The sequence below is a fragment of the Amborella trichopoda genome, chromosome 12, assembly GCF_054954075.1.
Source record: "Amborella trichopoda isolate Santa Cruz 75 chromosome 12, AtrichopodaSantaCruz75HAP2 v2.0, whole genome shotgun sequence".
Classification (NCBI taxonomy): domain Eukaryota; kingdom Viridiplantae; phylum Streptophyta; class Magnoliopsida; order Amborellales; family Amborellaceae; genus Amborella; species Amborella trichopoda.
Genome location: NC_142347.1, coordinates 29380881 through 29398931, shown reverse-complemented (window position 1 = coordinate 29398931; position 18051 = coordinate 29380881). Strand labels below are relative to the sequence as shown.

Sequence of the window (18051 nt, the reverse complement as noted above, 5' to 3'; positions counted from 1 at the left end):
CATTGAAATGATTGAAGAGGATATGGAGGGAGATTCGGACAACAATACAAGGTCACATAATCAGGTATGGTGGTCCAATCTCTCTCCCTGAAGCGACCAAGATACTGATCTTGGGGCGTTTGATTCAGGGATCATTAACGGTCCTGCACATGGTTATGTCCTTGGTAGGGTAAGATAATTCCCCGTTATAGGGGGGAAGATAAATGCATTTGATATCCAGTTTTTTACTTAAAAGATATCAATGAAAGAGGTAAATTACCTTGTAAAATCATTAAGGGCGTGTTTGTTTTGGTGGAATTTTTGGGTAGTGGGAGATCCAAATTCTACCAAATAGGCTCCCATGTTTATCCCAAGCTCGTGGAAGCTGTAAGATGGAACCCACAACATTACATGAGCTAGCAAAAACATCTTTTGATCTTTATTTAGGGCTTGTTTAATAACAGGAACTATCTTCCTGGAAGTGGGAACTTATTAATACTGTTCATGTTTCGTATTTGATAAAAAATTGGAAGTTCAAATGGTAACTTCACTGTATTGTTCATCGTCCTATCTTGCATGTTAAAAAAGTTCCGACTTAAAGGATGGAACTTGAAATTGGAACTTCGTTTTAAAACTTCACCCCTGAACCCTAGTTCTTCTTCTTCTCTTCTCTTTGTTCCCATATTCCCATCTTCAGCTGCTAAGCACCCCTCTCTTCACAGCATGACCCCTCTCTTATGTTCTTCGCGTTCAGCCGCTGAGCCACCCCTCTCTTTGCAGCACACCACTATCTTAGGCAGACTCCTCTCTTCACACGCAACCCTCGCTTGGGTTTACTCAGTTTTTCTAATCCTTGCTATTGATCTTGAGATATGTTGTTGACTCTTATTCTCTCTGTGTTATTGATCTCTGTACTTGTTCTGGAGCTCTTGAAGCAAAGAGCTCTTATTCTCTCTGTGTTTGTTCTTGAGCTCTTGAAGCAAAGAGCTCTTATTCTTTCTGTCTTATTGATCTTGAGGTATGCTATTGACTTTGATTTTCATCATATTTCTCTATATCTCTTCTTTGAGCTCTGATCCTTCCTATTGAGCTCTAATCTGCGTTCTTCATCTTTCTCAAGGTATTTGCCCCCGACTACCCTAACCATAGCGAATAGCATTGATGTGTTTTATGTAATAAAATAAGAGTGAATAGCATACATTTTATTTCTGATTTTACAGATTTTTCGCAATAGCCCCATAGATCAAAGCTCAGTCACAAAAAAAAAATAGAGCTCAGTTATAAACTAATTATTCAAACAGTTTGTAATAAAATCTTAGTCCTTTTTTTTTTTTGTGTTTATTTGTTGATGTGTTTATTTGTTGATTTTACAGATTTTTTGCAACAGCCCAATAGATCAGAGCTCAGATGCAAAAAAAATAGAGCTCAGTTACAAACTGATTATTTAAACAGTTTGTAATAAAATCTAAGTCCTTTTTTTTTTTTTTTTGTTTATTTGGAGATTTTAAAGATTTTTCGCAATAGCCCAATAGATCAGAGCTCAGTTACAAAAAAAATACAGCTCCGTTATAAACTGATTATTCAAACAGTTTGTAATAAAATCTGAGTCCCCTTTTGCTGTTTATTTAGCGATTTTACAGATTTTTTGCAACAGCCCAACAGATAAGAGCTCAGCTGCAAAAAAAATAGAGCTCAGCTACAAACTGATTATTTAAACAGTTTGTAATAAAATCTTAGTCCTTTTTTTTTCGTGTGTGTGTGTGTTTATTTGGCAATTCTACCAATTTTTCGCAACAACCCAATAGATTAGAGCTCAGTTACCAAAAAAATAGAGCTCAGTTACAAACTGATTATTCAAACAGTTTGTAATAAAATCTGAGTCCTTTTTTTTTTTGTGTTTATTTGGCGATTTTACAAATTTTTCAAAACAACCCAATAGATCAGAGCTCAGTTACAAACTGATTATTCAAACAGTTTTTAATAAAATCCGAGTCTTTAGTTTTTTGTTTATTTGACGATTTTACAGATTTTTCGCAACAGCCCAATAGATCATAGCTTAGTTACAAAAAAAATAGAGCTCAGTTACAAACTGATTATTCAAACAGTTTGTAATAAAATATGAGTCCTTTTTTTTTGTGTGTGTTTATTTGGCAATTTTACAGATTTTTTGCAGCAGCCCAATAGATCAGGGCCCAGTTACAAAAAAAATAGAGCTCAGTTTCAAACTGATTATTCCAACAGTATGTAATAAAATATAAGTCCTTTTTTTTTTGTGTTTATTTGGCGATTTTACATATTTTTTGCAATAGCCAAATAAGATCAGAGCTCAGTTATAAAAATAATAGAGCTCAGTTACAAACTGATTATTTAAACAATTTGTAATAAAATCTGAGTCCTTTTTTTGTGTTTATTTGGTGATTTTACAGGTTTTTCACAACAGCCCAATAGATCAGAGCTCAGTTACAATAAAGATAGAGCTCAGTTATAAACTGATTACTCAAACAGTTTGTACTAAAATATGGGTCCTTTTTTTTTTGTGTTTATTTCGCTTATTGGGTTAGTCAGCATAGATTTTGATGAGTTGATTGAGATTTTTCTTAGTTGCAAGGGTGTGAGCTCCTTCTCCTGAGCCCCATTTTCAAACATTGGGTAAAACAAAGTGATTCGGTCTTGTTAAATTTGTTAATAGATTGCATCTTACTTGAGTTAGGCATTTCATGTTTTTCTTCTTGGCATATTTTGAGTTAATTTGCAGCATGTGTACTAAAATTAAAGGTTCTTGGTATGATTGGCGTGATTGTATCTTACTGAGTTATTTTGAGTTCCTTTTTGGCATGATTGCATCTTAGTGGGTGATTAGAGGTTCTTGGTGTTCACTTTCATCTTTTTTTTTTCTTTTTCCTATTCATTCTGGTAAAGTGGCCAAATAAGGATTCTATTTACGGTGACTTTAGTTCGCATCTTTTGATTAAATAGATTGAATATACGATTGGTTTCAGGAAGATGGCAGTCTGATATATTTTTAATTGGTTTCTACGAGTTTTGTATTTCTTGGTTCTTGGTTATTTGAGCAGTTTTAGTTATTTCAATTTCTTCTTATTTAATATTTTTGTTACTGATCTATAGTTTTTCTCACTGAAGTTTATCATATTCGTCCTTTTGCTTTTCAACTTCTGGAATTTGCTTTTTTGAGTCATTCCAACAATGACTTCAGCAAAGTGTTAACAAAACAAAGAGATAAAAATACTGAAAAGCAACAAATGAATGCAACTTGTGGCTAGTTTTTATATTTTTTCTCAATGCATATGATGTGGGAGTTTTTTGTATTAGTAGATAACTTTGGGAATATTACTTTTTTGTTATTTTTTATGTTTGGGTTTGTTGAATTTTACTTAGCTCCAATTATAAATGTTGTAGCTATCATGTTCTTTTTGTTACCTTTTTTTTTTTAATGAATAATTCTTATGGGTTCATGAAATCTGATATATTTTTTCTAAGATATACAACTATGATGTGGGTTTGTTTATATCTTTTTATGCAAACAAGATGTGCATGAATTACCAACATTTTCATTTTCTTATTACTTTTGGTTATTTTTGTATTTGGGTTTTTTACTATTTTCTCTGTGATATAGTGCTAATCTTGCTTCTTATTTGTGAATAAAATATTGAATTTTACTAGAATTGAGAATAATCTTGCTTACTTTTTTGTGATTTTTGTTTTTGGGTTTGTTTAGTTTTACTTAGCTCCAACTATGAATGTTGTACCTACCATGCTCATTTTGTTACCTTTCTTTTTTTAAGAATAATACTTATGGGTTCATGAAATCTGATATATTTTTTGTAAGATACACAGCTATGATGTGGGGTTTGTTTATATCTTTTATGCAAACAAGAAATGCATGAATTACCAATACTTTCATTTTTTTATTACAGCTAATGATGTGGGCATTTTCAATTATGAATGGGCTGGTTTTGTACATGGTTATATATGGATGTATGAATTGTGAATGTTGCTTGACATGCATCATAAATATCTTAGTAGATAACATACAAATGTTGTGTGCCATTATAATCTTAGAGAGAGAGAGAGAGAGTGAGAGAGAGAGAGATAACACACAAATATTGTGTGCATGACTTGTGAATGACGTATATTTTTGAATTGTTAATGACGTATATCTTTTAGGTTGGGATATGGATGCATCAGTGGTGACTGTAAGTAGTGCTCAAGTTATTGTTGTATGGGTTGATTTCTTACTGCTTGCATTATGCATGTGTGTTTGAATATGCTGATTTCTTACTGCTTACATTTTCAATTATGTATGTTTAAACTATTACAGGTTATTGTTGAATGGGCTGGTTATATATGGATGCATGAATTGTGAATGTTGCTTGACATGCATCACAAATGCCTTAATAGATAACATATAAATGTTGTGTGCCATTATGATCTTAGCGAGAGAGAGAGAGAGAGAGAGAGAGAGAGAGAGAGAGAGAGAGAGAGAGAGAGAGAGAGAGAGAGAGAGAGAACACAAATGTTACATGCATGACTTGTGAATGACGGATATTTTTGAATTGTGAATGACATATATTTTTTAGGTTGGGATATGAATGCATCAGTGGTGAATGTAAGTAGTGCTCAAGTTATTACAGAAAAATAATATTGTACTTTACTTTCAATTGATATTGTATTTATAATATTCTACAAATTAATAAAAAATAAATAATATCTAGGTCTCAATTTTAACATTTACATCTCGCCTATTACGTAAAGCTAATCCAATACAGATACCTGGTTCTTCTTTAACTTCTCAGGAGGTTATCAAACAAAGAAACCATGAACTTTTTACCTTCTCAATAGGTTATCAAATACAGAAACCAGGAACTTCTTAACTTCCCAGGGATGTTATCAAAGACAGAAACCAAGAACTTCTTCAAGAACTTCTAATTTATAGTTCTTCAGGAACTTCCAATTTACAGTTCATGAACTTGCTTCCAGTTGTTAAACAAGCCCTAAGAGTACCCTCTTACAGTCCTACCTTCACACCCCTCTTGTCTCTAGAGTCCACAAAAGAGCTCGGGGCAAGACTTCCTTTGGTGATGACGTTCTTCAACCCTCGTTTTCCCTTAAGCCAAGGCAAGAACCCAGGTTGACCACCATCCCTGGCCCACACCCCTTAATGGAAAAGATTGATTTAATGGAGAACACCCGGCCACCTGGGAATTTGTCTCATTAGGAGGTTAATTCTCCTAACTCAGTCGATCCGGTCATGAGACAACCACCTCCTTTGCACGACCACTCCTCCCCACGTCAGGTCTCCCAAGATGATATCGACTCCATGGTCACCCACAGCCTGTGGGATAGGTAGATCCCAAGCATGTAGGGTATGACTCTTTACTACAAGCCCTACCGCTCCTATATCGATCAGCTCCCATTTCCCCCCAACTACCAGAAGGGGAGGTTCCCTCTCTTCAATGGCACAAGTTCCCCTCACCAACACATTGCCCACTTCTATTCGGTATGTCAGGAGACAGCAGCTGATAGGAGACTCCTTCTCCGTCAGTTCGTTGAAACTCTTGACAGACTGACATTTAAGTGATACTCTCGGCTTCCTCCAAATTTAGTCCAAACTTGGGAGGAAATGGAGCAGCTATTTTACAAGTGCTTTTATAAGGTTGAACGAGAAGTCCAGACCATCGATCTTCTCACATTTACTCAGGGCCGGATGAGCCAGTCAATCAATTCATCGTAAGATGGAGAGATCTGGCCGCACATCAAGCCAATCCTATGCTTGAAATTGATGCAGTCCAAACGTGTGTGCGCAACATGCGGCCGAAGATTTCCTTACATGTCGAAGCCTCGAACACGACTTCTATATCAAATCTGATTTCCAAAGCAGTCCATATAGAAAGCCTCTTCAAGCACCATGGTGGACCCCACACACAGTCCTCAAATGGTGGAAATGGCCGGAATTCCAGTAATCCCCCCTCCAACTCCCTGGGAAATCAGCATAGAGGGACAATCAATGTTGCTAACACCATGACTGATCCTAAAAAGGCTCCCCCCAAAATCCTAGATTTTTCCAAGGGGGTGAACCCTGCATATGCTCAAGGCACACCACAGGCGGCTCAACAACAGCCCCAGTCTTACAATAAGGTGCCTCCACAGTCGAACATCTACGGAAAGGATTTCTGGGTGGAATAAAAGAACAAAGTTTATAGATTCAATAAGGAGTGGGTCCCCACCCTGCTCCGGATGTTGCTAGAACAGTTGATGATTGACTTGCTTGAAATGAAGAAGCCAAAAGAAGCAGATCTTGTCACTCACATGAACTATTGTGCGTATCATAGAAGGTTAGGGCACACTCTTCAAGAATGCTTCACGCTTAAGGATCACATCGAGCCTTTTATCCAAAAGGGCCAGATACAGCTCGATAGTCTCAAGAAGGCATTCGGGAAAACTGAGGCATCCCATGTGGTGACAGTTCAAGAGAAGGATGAACAACCATATTGCCTTGTGGAACTACCACTGAATCTCCTCCAAGCACTATTCTACATGATGCTCCAAGTAGGGGTCATTAAGCCGAAACCAACAAAATAGCCCAAACACCTTGCTCGAGGGACTGAGAAACTTTGGTGCCCGTATCACTAAATACGAGGCCACGATTTAAATGGGTGTTTCAGCTTCCAAGCCATAGTAACAAAGATGGCAGGAGGAGGACTCCTCACTGGCGATGGAGTTCGAATCACCGAGTAGCTCATGCAAGAGATTGTTTAGATACATGCCTCCTGCGAGAATGAGCCACCTGAACCTTTCGACTCTTATGAGCCCTCAACTTCCCATACATGGCAAGTCTATCGAGGACGAAACAGGATGAAAGCCATGAAAAAGGAAGCGGTTCACCAAGAAAAATCAGCTCCCGAACCACGTGAGTCTGATAAGCATGTGTTTGTTCCCAAAAGTGGTAAAAGGAGAGAGCACCAAGGTCAGCCCAATGAAGAAGACAAGTCCCTTAACCCCTGTCGAGTTGGAATTCCTCAAGCCTCTTCCCCCATTACTAACCTTGCGGGATTTCTTCCCCAAGTTAGCCGCTTCATCTGACCAAGATCCCCAGTCCACGCAAGAAGAAACTCCTGAGCCTTCCCCCGCTCAGACTCCCAACATGTCCAATAAGGATGACAACACTAAAAGAACCCCCCATCAGTCCAAGTAGGGTGATGACCTAAAAGAACCCTTGCACACGTCCAACTCTGTTGATGATGCTAAAAGCTACCCGGATCGGTCCAATCTGAGTGACGACCTTAAAAGCTCTCCCCCATCTTCTATCCCTGATTATTCTATCCATTCTTCTTCTTTTCCTTCTAATATGTCTTTTGCAGGTCAGACTCTCAAATGCTCAGACTTTGAAGCTCTTGACGAAGAGCTTAAAAAATACAACGTTAGCAGCCGGCATCGAAAGCAGTTGAAGAAGACAGTAGCCCAAGCAGCTGGATTCCTGATAGTCACAGATGCTTTGATGTCTAGAGCTAACACGAAGACTCTTCCCACTACTGAGAGGCTTGTTAAGCGACGCAAGAATTCTAATACCGAGAGATCCCAATGGCCTCCTGAGCCCAATTTCGAGCAAAGACTAAGGGAGTCGACGGGGCAGAACTTCCATTCTCATGAAGCACGCCATATGGTCCAAATCTTTGAAGCAGTGACCAACACTGACCCAATCGGTTTAAGCTCAGGGAAGAGATTACAACCACTCATGCAGAAGTCCAAGCTCTTAAAATATCTTGGTCCACCACTCATCCCATACCCTAACACATTGACCAAACCACCTCTCTTAAATACCGCGGACCACCCTCGGTCCCATACATTGAATCATCTCCAAAACCTCAATCTCCATCAACCTCTACTCCCCCAACTCACATTCTCGTCACCCAAACCAACCAGTCCACACCAGACTTGGTCATGTGACCTGGCTAGTCGACAACCAATCTGGTCGCACCACCTCTACCTACCCAACCTTCTCAACCTATCCAAACCATACCAGTTGCACCACAAAGTCAGTCGGTACTCCAAAGCAAACCTCCACTACCTAATCCTAACCCACAACCCTCTGTACCACCCAAGCCTGTGGCCGGACTAGGAGTTCAAAGGATTGAAGATGACAAGGTCAAGTATGAAGTGATTGGGCACCTGAGGAAGCTCCCTGCCTTCTCAGCATTTATGATGCCCTCATGCTCTGAAGAGACTTCCGTATGGCCCTCGTCCAAGCTCTCTCCTTCCTTGAGGTATATGAGACTGAGGTAGAGCCTATCGAAGTGGACCCTGGAATCCTAAAATATTGTATGGAAATCACCTTCTCAAATGATGACCTTCAGTTGGGTGGAAAGTTTCACAACCGACCTCTTTTTGTAACCGGTGAGTTGCATGCGTGTCCTATCAATCGAATTATGATATATGGAGAATCGACGATCAATCTCATCCTGAGAAGAATTCTTACCCACCTGGGGTTGGGGGCTAATGATCTCACACCAACGAACATCACAGTGCAAGGGTTCAATCAGTCGAGGGAAAAGCCAGCAGGCATTGTTCGTCTATGCCTCAAGATCGGTGAATTAAACGATTATGCTTAGTTTCATGTAATCGACACCGACACCTCTTATAATATCCTTCTCCTGGATGCATGACCAAGGAGTGGTTTCGTCCACACTGCATCAATTCTTTAAGTACAACTAGGATGGGAGGCAGTACACGGTCTATGCTGATAAAAGACTGTTCCCCATCGCTGAGACGCATTATGCTGATGCGAAGTATTACTTTACAGACCCGGTATCACCTCAAGAATTTGAGTACAACATCCGAAGATCTGTGAGAAGCATGGAACCAGCCCCCCATGAGGATGCAGAGGATGTAGGATGGGTGCTCTTAGACATGTTCAAAGAGGAGGAGAGAAAAGGTAAAATTCTCCCACTGACCTCTATCCACCCCAATACTCCATCTCCCCTACCTGAAGCATTACATGCTTCCTCTGAAGAAGAAGCTCTCCCCTCCTCTTCCAAATCAGAGTCACCCTTGCCCGTTACCAAACCAGTGGCTACCGACCTACCCAAAGAAGTCATGGAAGTAGAGAATTTGGCCCCAAGACTCACTTATACGACAAACCGACAGAAGGTCTTGCATATCCCTATTGCACTTCTGGAGGCAGAAGTGTCGAGGCAGCGAGGACACGAGATTCTCAGCCTCTCAGCTTCCCTGACAAAGGAAGATGTCCCTCATCTGACCCAAGGGCTAGCCCAAGTGCGCGACTCTCTAAGAGTACTACACATCCCTGAGTCCTAAGAAGGGGAAAAGACGAGTAAAATTGTCCACCTCAGCAGCACAACCAAGTTACTCTTGCCGAGTTAAGAAAGGAAATGCAAGGTCTTCAAAACCAATTCGAAGACTTGCGTAAAGGAAAGGCCAAAGCAGAAGAAGCCCCTATGAGATGGACCCCTTCAAAGCCCTTGGAGGGATTCATGCCAGAATCAAAGAGCTATGAAGAGCATGAGATCTTAAAGAATCCACCATGTCCAAAGGCCAAAACTTCCCCAGACTAGAGTCTCTATAGTTAGCATGCTCATCACATCATGAGGACGATGAACTATGAGCCCTCGACTAATCAAGGACTGATAGGCAAAGAAGGTACCGCTGCCTCGTTCGAGATTATTGAAGCCGCAGCTGCCCGTTACATCATGAGGAAAGGACTCGGGTACTCATTTTCCTCCCTTCCTTCTCTCTGAAAAGACGGACACAACAAAAACTCGAAAGGGTGTCGTGAGAAAAAATGTCGAAAAGATAGACACGACAAAACCCAAAAGGGCGTCGCGTGCAAAAATGTCAAAAGGATGGACATGATGAAAACCCGAAAGGGCATCATGGGCAAAAGCATCAAAAGAAAAAGAAGAAAAAGGAAACAAAAATGACAGGGCATGATAGCACCATCCGCTATCATGAGCAAAAGTCGTCAAATAAAAGATGGGCACGATGAAAACTTGAAATGGCATCATGAGTAAAAAATAAAAATAAAATGGCAGAAGTGGAGTAAAAACTGTAGGCAAAAGCGCCACAAAGGAATTTTCTTTACAGGGTCTTGTGAAAACCAGAAATGGCCCCAAGGACTTAAATGAAAACTTGAAAGGATCTTTAAGTCAAAAGGCACGAATGAGGCCATGTGTGTCTACAAGGAGAAGCCTTTACTGTCGTGCAGTCTACTGAAAGGAAAAAGCAGAAGATGATGGAATATGAAGCGTACAAACAAAACATAAAAAGTGGCGTTTCATTCATATAATCAAACTTTGTGTACAAATATCTATATACAAAAAGGAGGGGGAGAAAGACAAAATGAGGCCTCTTCTCATAATCAATCAATGATCTCATTGATCTTCACTTGGGATCTCTCTTAAGCTCCTTTGGTGCCTTGAATGCGCCCCTTGAGCTCTACCATTATTTGATTCCCATGCTCCAACGAAGCAGTTTCTGTCTCCAAGGCATCCTTAAGCTCTGATGGTTCATTGGCTAGGGTCTCATCTTCCGCCTCCCAGAGTTTTGTTTCCTTCTCAAGCCCTATGAACTCTTCCCTCAGGTTATGTATTTCCGCCTTAATAGGCGTCATCCTATTAAAGGGGGCAATAGCTTCAAGGCCCAGGTTACAAGACTCTTCAAGCCCAGATTGAGCCTCGACTTCTGACGACCCAAGAATGAGAGCCTCTATCGCCTCATCAGGAGCAGCTGATCCAGGTTGCTCAGGCCTTTGAGAAGTGTTGGGGCCTTCATATCTCACTTCTCCCTCCATGTCATTAGGAGCAACTGCTATTGATGGCTCCAATCTCTCATTGGGTCCCTCTCCTTGAAAAGCGTCAGGGCCTTCATTGCCAACATCCTTGCCCCTGTTGTCAGGAACAATCGCTTCAGGTTGCTCAATGGGGACGGGTCCTTCTTCTCCAACTGGGGCCCTCATCACCTCCAGTTACCTCATGTTGCTCGGATGCCTCATTAACCCCGAGCTCTTCTCCCTGAACAGTGAATGAACCTTCATCAACAACCCCATTCGTAGCTCCACTAGCCTCTGCCAAGTCTGAAGGAGCACTCTTCTCGGGGCATGGGTCCAATTCTGAACTCACCCTCCTTGGGGAAGACGGAGCTGGAGTCAACTCATTCGTCGACTCGATCGTCATATGAGTCGCTTCTTAGATTGGTGACCCCATGCCAAGATCAGGAGTCACCTCCCGATCCGAAGGAATGATGATAGGCTCTGAGGTCCTAACCATCTTCATCCTCAGTCTGTGATGTAGTGGGGGATGGAGAGCTAACTGCTAGCTCAGGTACAACAGATGGCCTGACACTCTTGCGCCTTTGAGGAAGTGCAGCAGTAGAAGCAGACCCAGAGGTGTCAGTGGGTGTAGGGCGCTTCCTCTTCTTCTTCCCTTCTTGTGAAGGTATAGGTTTCCCTAAGCCCTCGCCATAAAAAGAATCCGCAGCAGGAGTACTGTGAGGATCACTTCCTATTAAGGCATTCAAATCCTGCATCGGAAGCCCTTCGTGGTCGGGAACCCTACGACCTTCCTTCCACTAAAACATGGAACTAAGGTTATCAAAGAGAGTTCCCACCCTCTCCTTTAGAGCGAGTACTTGTGGTGATGATTCGTTCGCTGCTATCTCCCATGGCACCCTAAGATATTTCCATTTTCAGAGGTAATCTAGTTTAAGGATACGATCAAAAGGAGGGGCTTCGAAGTTCTTTCCCTGTTTGGTCTCCTGACATCAGTTGTTATTTCCCCTTTACAAGGTGGTCAACCTCCAAGCATCCACGGTTGGTGATCCTCCACCAACACTCATGTGCCTCAGTTGCTCGCACCACTCTGTCGATGTGCGATACGACAAACTTGTTTATTTTAGTGACCTCCAAGCATGTTGACCAAGTAGTGCGAATATGGACTGCCTTCCATGATTCGCAAAGAGTCCCCAGTGCCTCAGTCTTCTCAGCATTTATTCTGCTGTGGCGTTTCTCGAATAAGACTGGGAAGGGACAACCCTGATCAAGCCCATGTTGCTGACCAATGCGGTGGGGGTAGTACCCTTCAAGTTTTGCACCATACGGGGTCCGATAAGCTAAGACCCCTCCTCTGACGCTTAGAATATACATGAGCTCTCGGATGCCCTTGGGGGCACCATCCAGCTCCCTCCCAAGCTCGTCAACAAAAGCACGGTCAGTGAAGCCCCCTACTGGAAAAGGGACTCGATGCTTGCTGGAAGACTCGTTCCCAAACAAATTTCATGCATGCCCGGCCCTTTTCCCTGCAATCTTCACCAGATGAGGGCCCATCTTCTCTTCCAAAGGCATATTTCTGATTTATGTGCTAGGGAAGTATTGAGGGCCCATCTTCTCTTCCACTGAGCATTGAATTACCTCTGATAAGGAGGTGTGCTCGAGTGTGTCTACATATAATTGCACCACATTAAGGGTCCAATAAGAATATCCTCTCAGAAACTGGTGCTCTCCCTGCACTCAAAGCCATATAGCAGACCATATCAACCCCTTTGTTTTGACCATCCTCTTCACAAGGGTAGGGAGGCATTCACCAGAAGCTATCTCCCTATGCAAGCATTGAAGAAGCACAAATCCTTCTTCAGCGAAAATGATGCCATCATTATTTTTGTGGACTTCAAAGCGCACTGGCCCGCTGATGAAGGTGACACTTAAGGGCCATTCTAGTTTACATGAAGGCTCCATGAGCCAGATAGGGTCCCCCCTTACCAAACTTTCACCAGTAAAATCACTAGTCCCTAACTCCCCTGCCTTTGGAATGTTTTTCACTTCTGGAATATTGGCAGAACCCCAGTTGTCTGAAGGCTCAGCCATTGGATGCATACACTTCCCCCTTCAAAATGCTTGTCTTAATCGTCGTGCATGCATTATTCACCGCCAGGCAAAAAATTTATCGTCGTCCGCATCTTACTGTCGAGCATGTGTATCCACTGTCATGCGTGTTTACACAGACACACGTACCCACTACTGCGTGCGTTTGATGTCGCACGCGCCCCTCACTGCCGTCTGTAATTTATTGTCGTGCCCGTCTCGTTGCTTTGCCTGCTATCCCGTCGAGTGTTGATTAGGTGCCTCGATCTCGCCCTCTGAATCCTGGAGGATCGGGCAGCATAAATCTCAAGTTTCGGGAGAGACTTGGGACGTTTATGGGATCGCTCTCTCGGGAACCTCGTTCGAAAACGGGGGCAGGTGTTACCAACCGGTGAGAGAGGAATTTTAAAGGTGGGTTCAAGACTTATTCGGGCTGACTAACCCCCCAGAAATAAAACTGGTTCGGAATCGCCTCCCTTGGCTCCTATTGTTCCTATTCTTTACCTTTCTGCAATCACACATGTATATGGCAAAGGTTATGGGACAGGTGGGTCAGACCTCACCCTTTTCGTCTCTGACAAATGTACACAAGCATGCGCATTCAAAAAGAAGAAATAAAGACGGGGGAAGAGAAGAATTCGACCAAGCGAGATGATCAGAGCAGTGACTAAGCTGGTTGATAATTGGCCTAATGTGGTAGCCAAACGGGCTCGATAACGAAGACCGACTCACGGGATCACCACTAGATGTTATTACCAATATCAACCAGATAAGCACGATGGTCGGTCTGTCGTGGTAGTAAAGTGGGCCAAGTGATCCTAGTAGAACAACATTACAGCTAGAGGACAGGCTTGCCATGAGATGCTAACCTCAATCCCTCTTGATCAAACACAAGAGGAGTAGAGGAATGGTTTGAAGAGAAGAAGGGAATAGACAGAAGGAGAGAGAAGAAGGAAGAGAGGAGGGAGAAGAAATGAGAGAAGATGCAGTCAGCGCTAGACATTGCCTCCTATTTCAGGAGATGAGAGAGGGAGGAAGTTGTCAGTGTTAAGTCACACCAATTGACAGAAGAAGAGAGAGAGAACCAGTGGCACGAGGTCTCGTTGACTAATAGAGGAAGAGAGAGAAAACCAGTTGGTGTGAGGTCTCACAGACTATCAGAGGAAGAGAGAGAAAATAATTTGATGTTAAGTCTCGTCGACTGACAAAGGGTGAGAGAGAAAACTAGTCAGTGCTAAGTCTCACCGACTGACAAAGGAAGAGAGAGAAAACCAATGGACATGAGGTCTCGCTGACTGACAGAGGAAGAGAGAGAAATCTAGTCGACATTAGGTCTCACCGACTGAGAGAGGAAGAGAGAGAAACCCAATTAGCACTAGGTCTCACTGACTCACAGAGGAAGAGAGAGAAAACTAATCGATGCTAAGTCTCACGACTCATAAAGGAAGAGAGAAACCTAGTCAGTGCTAGGTCATGCCAACTGACAGATGAAGAGAGAGAAAACCAACCGACACTAAGCCACGCCGGTTGCATCAGAAGGGGACAAATGGAGATAGAGATGAGAGGAGAAGATGGAGAAAGAGATAGAGAAAAGAGAAAGAGAGAGACAAGGAGAGAGAAGAGAGAGAGAGAGAGAAAGAGAGAAAGAGAGAGAAGAGACAAAGAGAAAGAAGAGAGAGAAAGAGAGAAGAGAGAAAGAGAAAAATGAGAGAGAAAGAGAGAAAGAAAGAGAGAAGAGAGAGAAAGAGAGAGGAAAGGAGGAGAGAGAGAGAGGGAGGAGAGAGAAAGATCCCTCTCCGAAGGGTACCAACTTTTTTCTTCTCCCTCCAAGGCGTACTCACAGGCTCATGCAAGGAATTGAAATTTTTATTCAATCTTCAAACCATCAACTGAAGGCCGAGGTCACCTCTTTACAATGAGGCAGTATCAGTTTATATAGAATTGTGCCCAAACATGGGTGGATTGATCAAAATTAGAACTAATTGCTGAAAATTAAAATTAAATTGAATTAAAAGAAATTCTAAAAAATGGGTTAAAAATGACTGCTTTGCCCATGCCTAACAATGTGTAGAATTTCAGAACAGTCCCTATTGCTGTCGGAGAACTTGTGTGATTTTTCGTGGCTGACTCGGGGTTGCTTTGATGCCCGATTGATCGAAAGATTATTGTTTTCTTGTAAGGCTTGACATGGCGATCGTTTTGATACCAACTTCGAGCCATGATCACAAGACTTGAAATTTGTTTGAATCTTGGAAACTTCAGATTGATAGTGTGCTCGTTCCTTCATGTTTTCCTATAATTTTTTAATCGTAGTACACTAAGCATTCCGTCATGATCGTGTGGCAACAAACGGGACGCGATTTGGAGCTCAAACGAAGATTTCGCAACTTTTGAGTTTTGGCTGGAATCTAGAATCTGATGGCTGGAATCTCAGTTACTTCGTCTTCTTCGTGCATGAAATCTGATCATCCATCATGTAAGGGGTTCGGACCAATGATAGCCCTCGACCTTATGCACACAATGGAATTGGTTTGGCGTTGATCCGTTGCACGAGCGTCGTGATTTGGTCCATCGAGCGAGAAGTGTTGCTGTTGAATTTTCTTCAATTTCTTCACAAATCAGCAATTTATCCCTAGATTTTCTCCCTACTCGGACATCGGCTCGGAGCGTGCCACATATCAAACTATTCTCCTTGATGAGACAAATACGCTCACCAAATTTGGAAGCGATCCGACTTGAAACGAGTGAGTTACGAGCCCCGTAAGTGACTGCCTATGATTGTAAAAACATCTACCTTTAATGGTGTTTTGGTGTAGTGAGGCCACATGGGAATAGTGTGCGGCCCCTCTTGTTTCAATGTTTTACTCATATCTTTGTTCAAGAATGTCTGATTAAGCCGAAACATGGCCCATAGGCATTTTCGACCATGCTAGATCTAATGGTGGTGGTCTTACAGTGATTTGAGACACCAAAAATATAATTTCAGTTGTAGGGTCTGTTTCAAGGTGCTAGAAGCCATTTTTTCGAAAAATGGTTCCTTGTGTTCACTGCATTAGACATGTTTGATCGCGATAAAACTTGGCAGGTGGTCTTTTGGAGTGCTGATAAAGATTTTGACCAGTTTTGGGGCCATTCTGAGACTATTGAGAATTTTCACTGTTTTGTAGGCTTTATTAACCTGCTTCCTACCAGGGACCAATGTGCTGAAAAATACATTCAAACAGCTTACCCCGCTGAATGTTGCGCTTTAAGAGAAGTGAGAAGCACAATCATTCAGAAATTTTCCTTCGGCTTTTACTTTCTTCTTCCTAACCACAGGACCACAAGAACGTCGAGGAGATTCACGTAATGGTGTAACTAAGCTGCTCAGAAGTAGGGATGCCTTGTTCACAGGTCCGACCATGGAGACTTTAGGGGGAGAAGAGACTTTTTTTAGGGATCTTGTTGAAGTCCTTACCCTCGTGTGGACTGTTTGTGATTCTGAATCTGAGGTTTTGTACGGACCTCGTCAATCAGAATCGGGCCCGTCTGGCAATTGTGTGTCATAGCAAAGGGAATTGTTCCCATTTGGTCTGGGTTTGTTGGTTTGCTTTGGTATGCGCTGTTTGCTACCACACCAGGTTTGCTTTTGACGTTCAGAGTACCACTTTGGGTCTCGACAACCGGGTCCAGTCGGCGGCAGTGTTAGCCGGTCCCTAAGGTCTGGGCCTGTCGGTTAGCCAAGCTGAAGTCTCTGACAAGTTCTCCCCTTGTTTTGTCAATTTCTTGCCTTTGTAATGTTTGTCTGTTATAGTGTAATTGTGACCTCGTGAGAATAATGTTATTCCTCATGAGACTTGTCTTGCCGTCTTAGCAAGTCTTATGTCTTTCAAGTCCTTTTGCATCTGAACTCAGACTGTCGGAATATTTTCCTTGAAGATCATGTTTTTGGGTTTCTGGTTTCTATGTCACCAGGGATTTTCTTCTTTTAAGTGAGGATTGAAGCCGCCTGTTGAGGCGAGTGCTGCATCAACCTGTTTATTGATATAGGGTTCTTTTACCCATGACCTTCTGGTCATGTCCAGCTTTTTTTTAATTCTTGCTCACAGTGCCCTTTCAGGTTTTCACCATGCCCGATTTTTTTATTCACGGAACTCTTTTACTCATGGTTTCGTGACCATGCCCGTCTGTCATTTTTACTCATAGCGTTCCGTTGTTCAAGTATACACTATGCCCATTATTCTTTTCTCTTTTACTTTGTGAAGGCGTGTTTAAGGTCACACCTCCGGGACCTGTGCGAAACAGTTTAACGTCATGCGGCCTCGACGTGCACTATGGTTTACGGTCATACAGCTAGACCGAGATGGTGATAGATGGCACTCTGTGAAGGCCATGGAGTGAGTATGGTGGTGATTTGGCTCACTTGAGGAGATGGCACGGGGCTACTTATGAGAGATGGACAATGTATGAAATGTGAGTGGACGATGGTGACCCACTAACTTACAACGAGTATGGATGGCGAGATGGTTCGTCCTTTTGTGAGCATGGGTGAGACTCACTGAGGAATAAGATATGGTGATGAAATGAATAAACTCACTAGGGAGGTAATGAAGGTGGTGCGTGTGCACTATCAGGTAGGTTAGAAAAGGCATGCGTGAAAGTGCATGCAAAGGCATGTGCGTGTATGTGAGGGAGAGTTTATGGTCATGCCTCTATGACCTAGGCAAAGCAGTTTATTGTCATGCCAGCAGGACATACACTATGGTTTAAGGTCATACAGTTGGACCGTGGTTGCTGAGCCTTTTAACGTCATGCAGTAAGGATGAGTGTTATGGTTTAAGGTCACACAACTAGACCGTGGTTATGTAGTTTAAAGTCATAAGACTAGGGTCATGCAGTTTAAGGTCGTGCAACTAGACCTTTGCTATAGTTTTATTGTCGTATAGTTTGGACCATGGTGTTGTATAATTTAAGGTCATGCAGCACGGACCACTGCTACAGTTTAAGTTCGTATTGTTTGGACCATGGTGCTATGCAGTTTAAGGTCATGCAGCACAGACCACCGCTACAGTTTAAGGTTGTATAGTTTAGACCATGGTGCTGTGCAGTTTAAGGTCTTGCAGCATGGACCACCGCTACAGTTTAAGGTCATATAGTTTGGATCATGCAGTTTAGGGTTGTGCATCTAGACCGAGGCGGTGCAG

The 18051-nt window shown here is 42.4% G+C and overlaps 1 long non-coding RNA gene across 6 annotated transcripts in view; it reads left to right on the top strand.

Annotated features, from left to right (window-relative positions):
• Positions 1 to 18051, top strand: part of LOC110007648 (uncharacterized) — a 46728-nt gene continuing 28677 nt past the window's right edge. The window contains exons 1-2 of one of the 6 annotated variants that reach the window (XR_016046161.1): positions 1 to 64; positions 2406 to 2628. This is a non-coding gene — a long non-coding RNA (uncharacterized LOC110007648). Of the gene's footprint in view, positions 65 to 167; positions 1100 to 2405; positions 2629 to 18051 lie in introns of those variants that run through there. The other 5 variants (XR_016046159.1, XR_016046157.1, XR_016046160.1 and 2 more) reach the window with 5 other exon arrangements.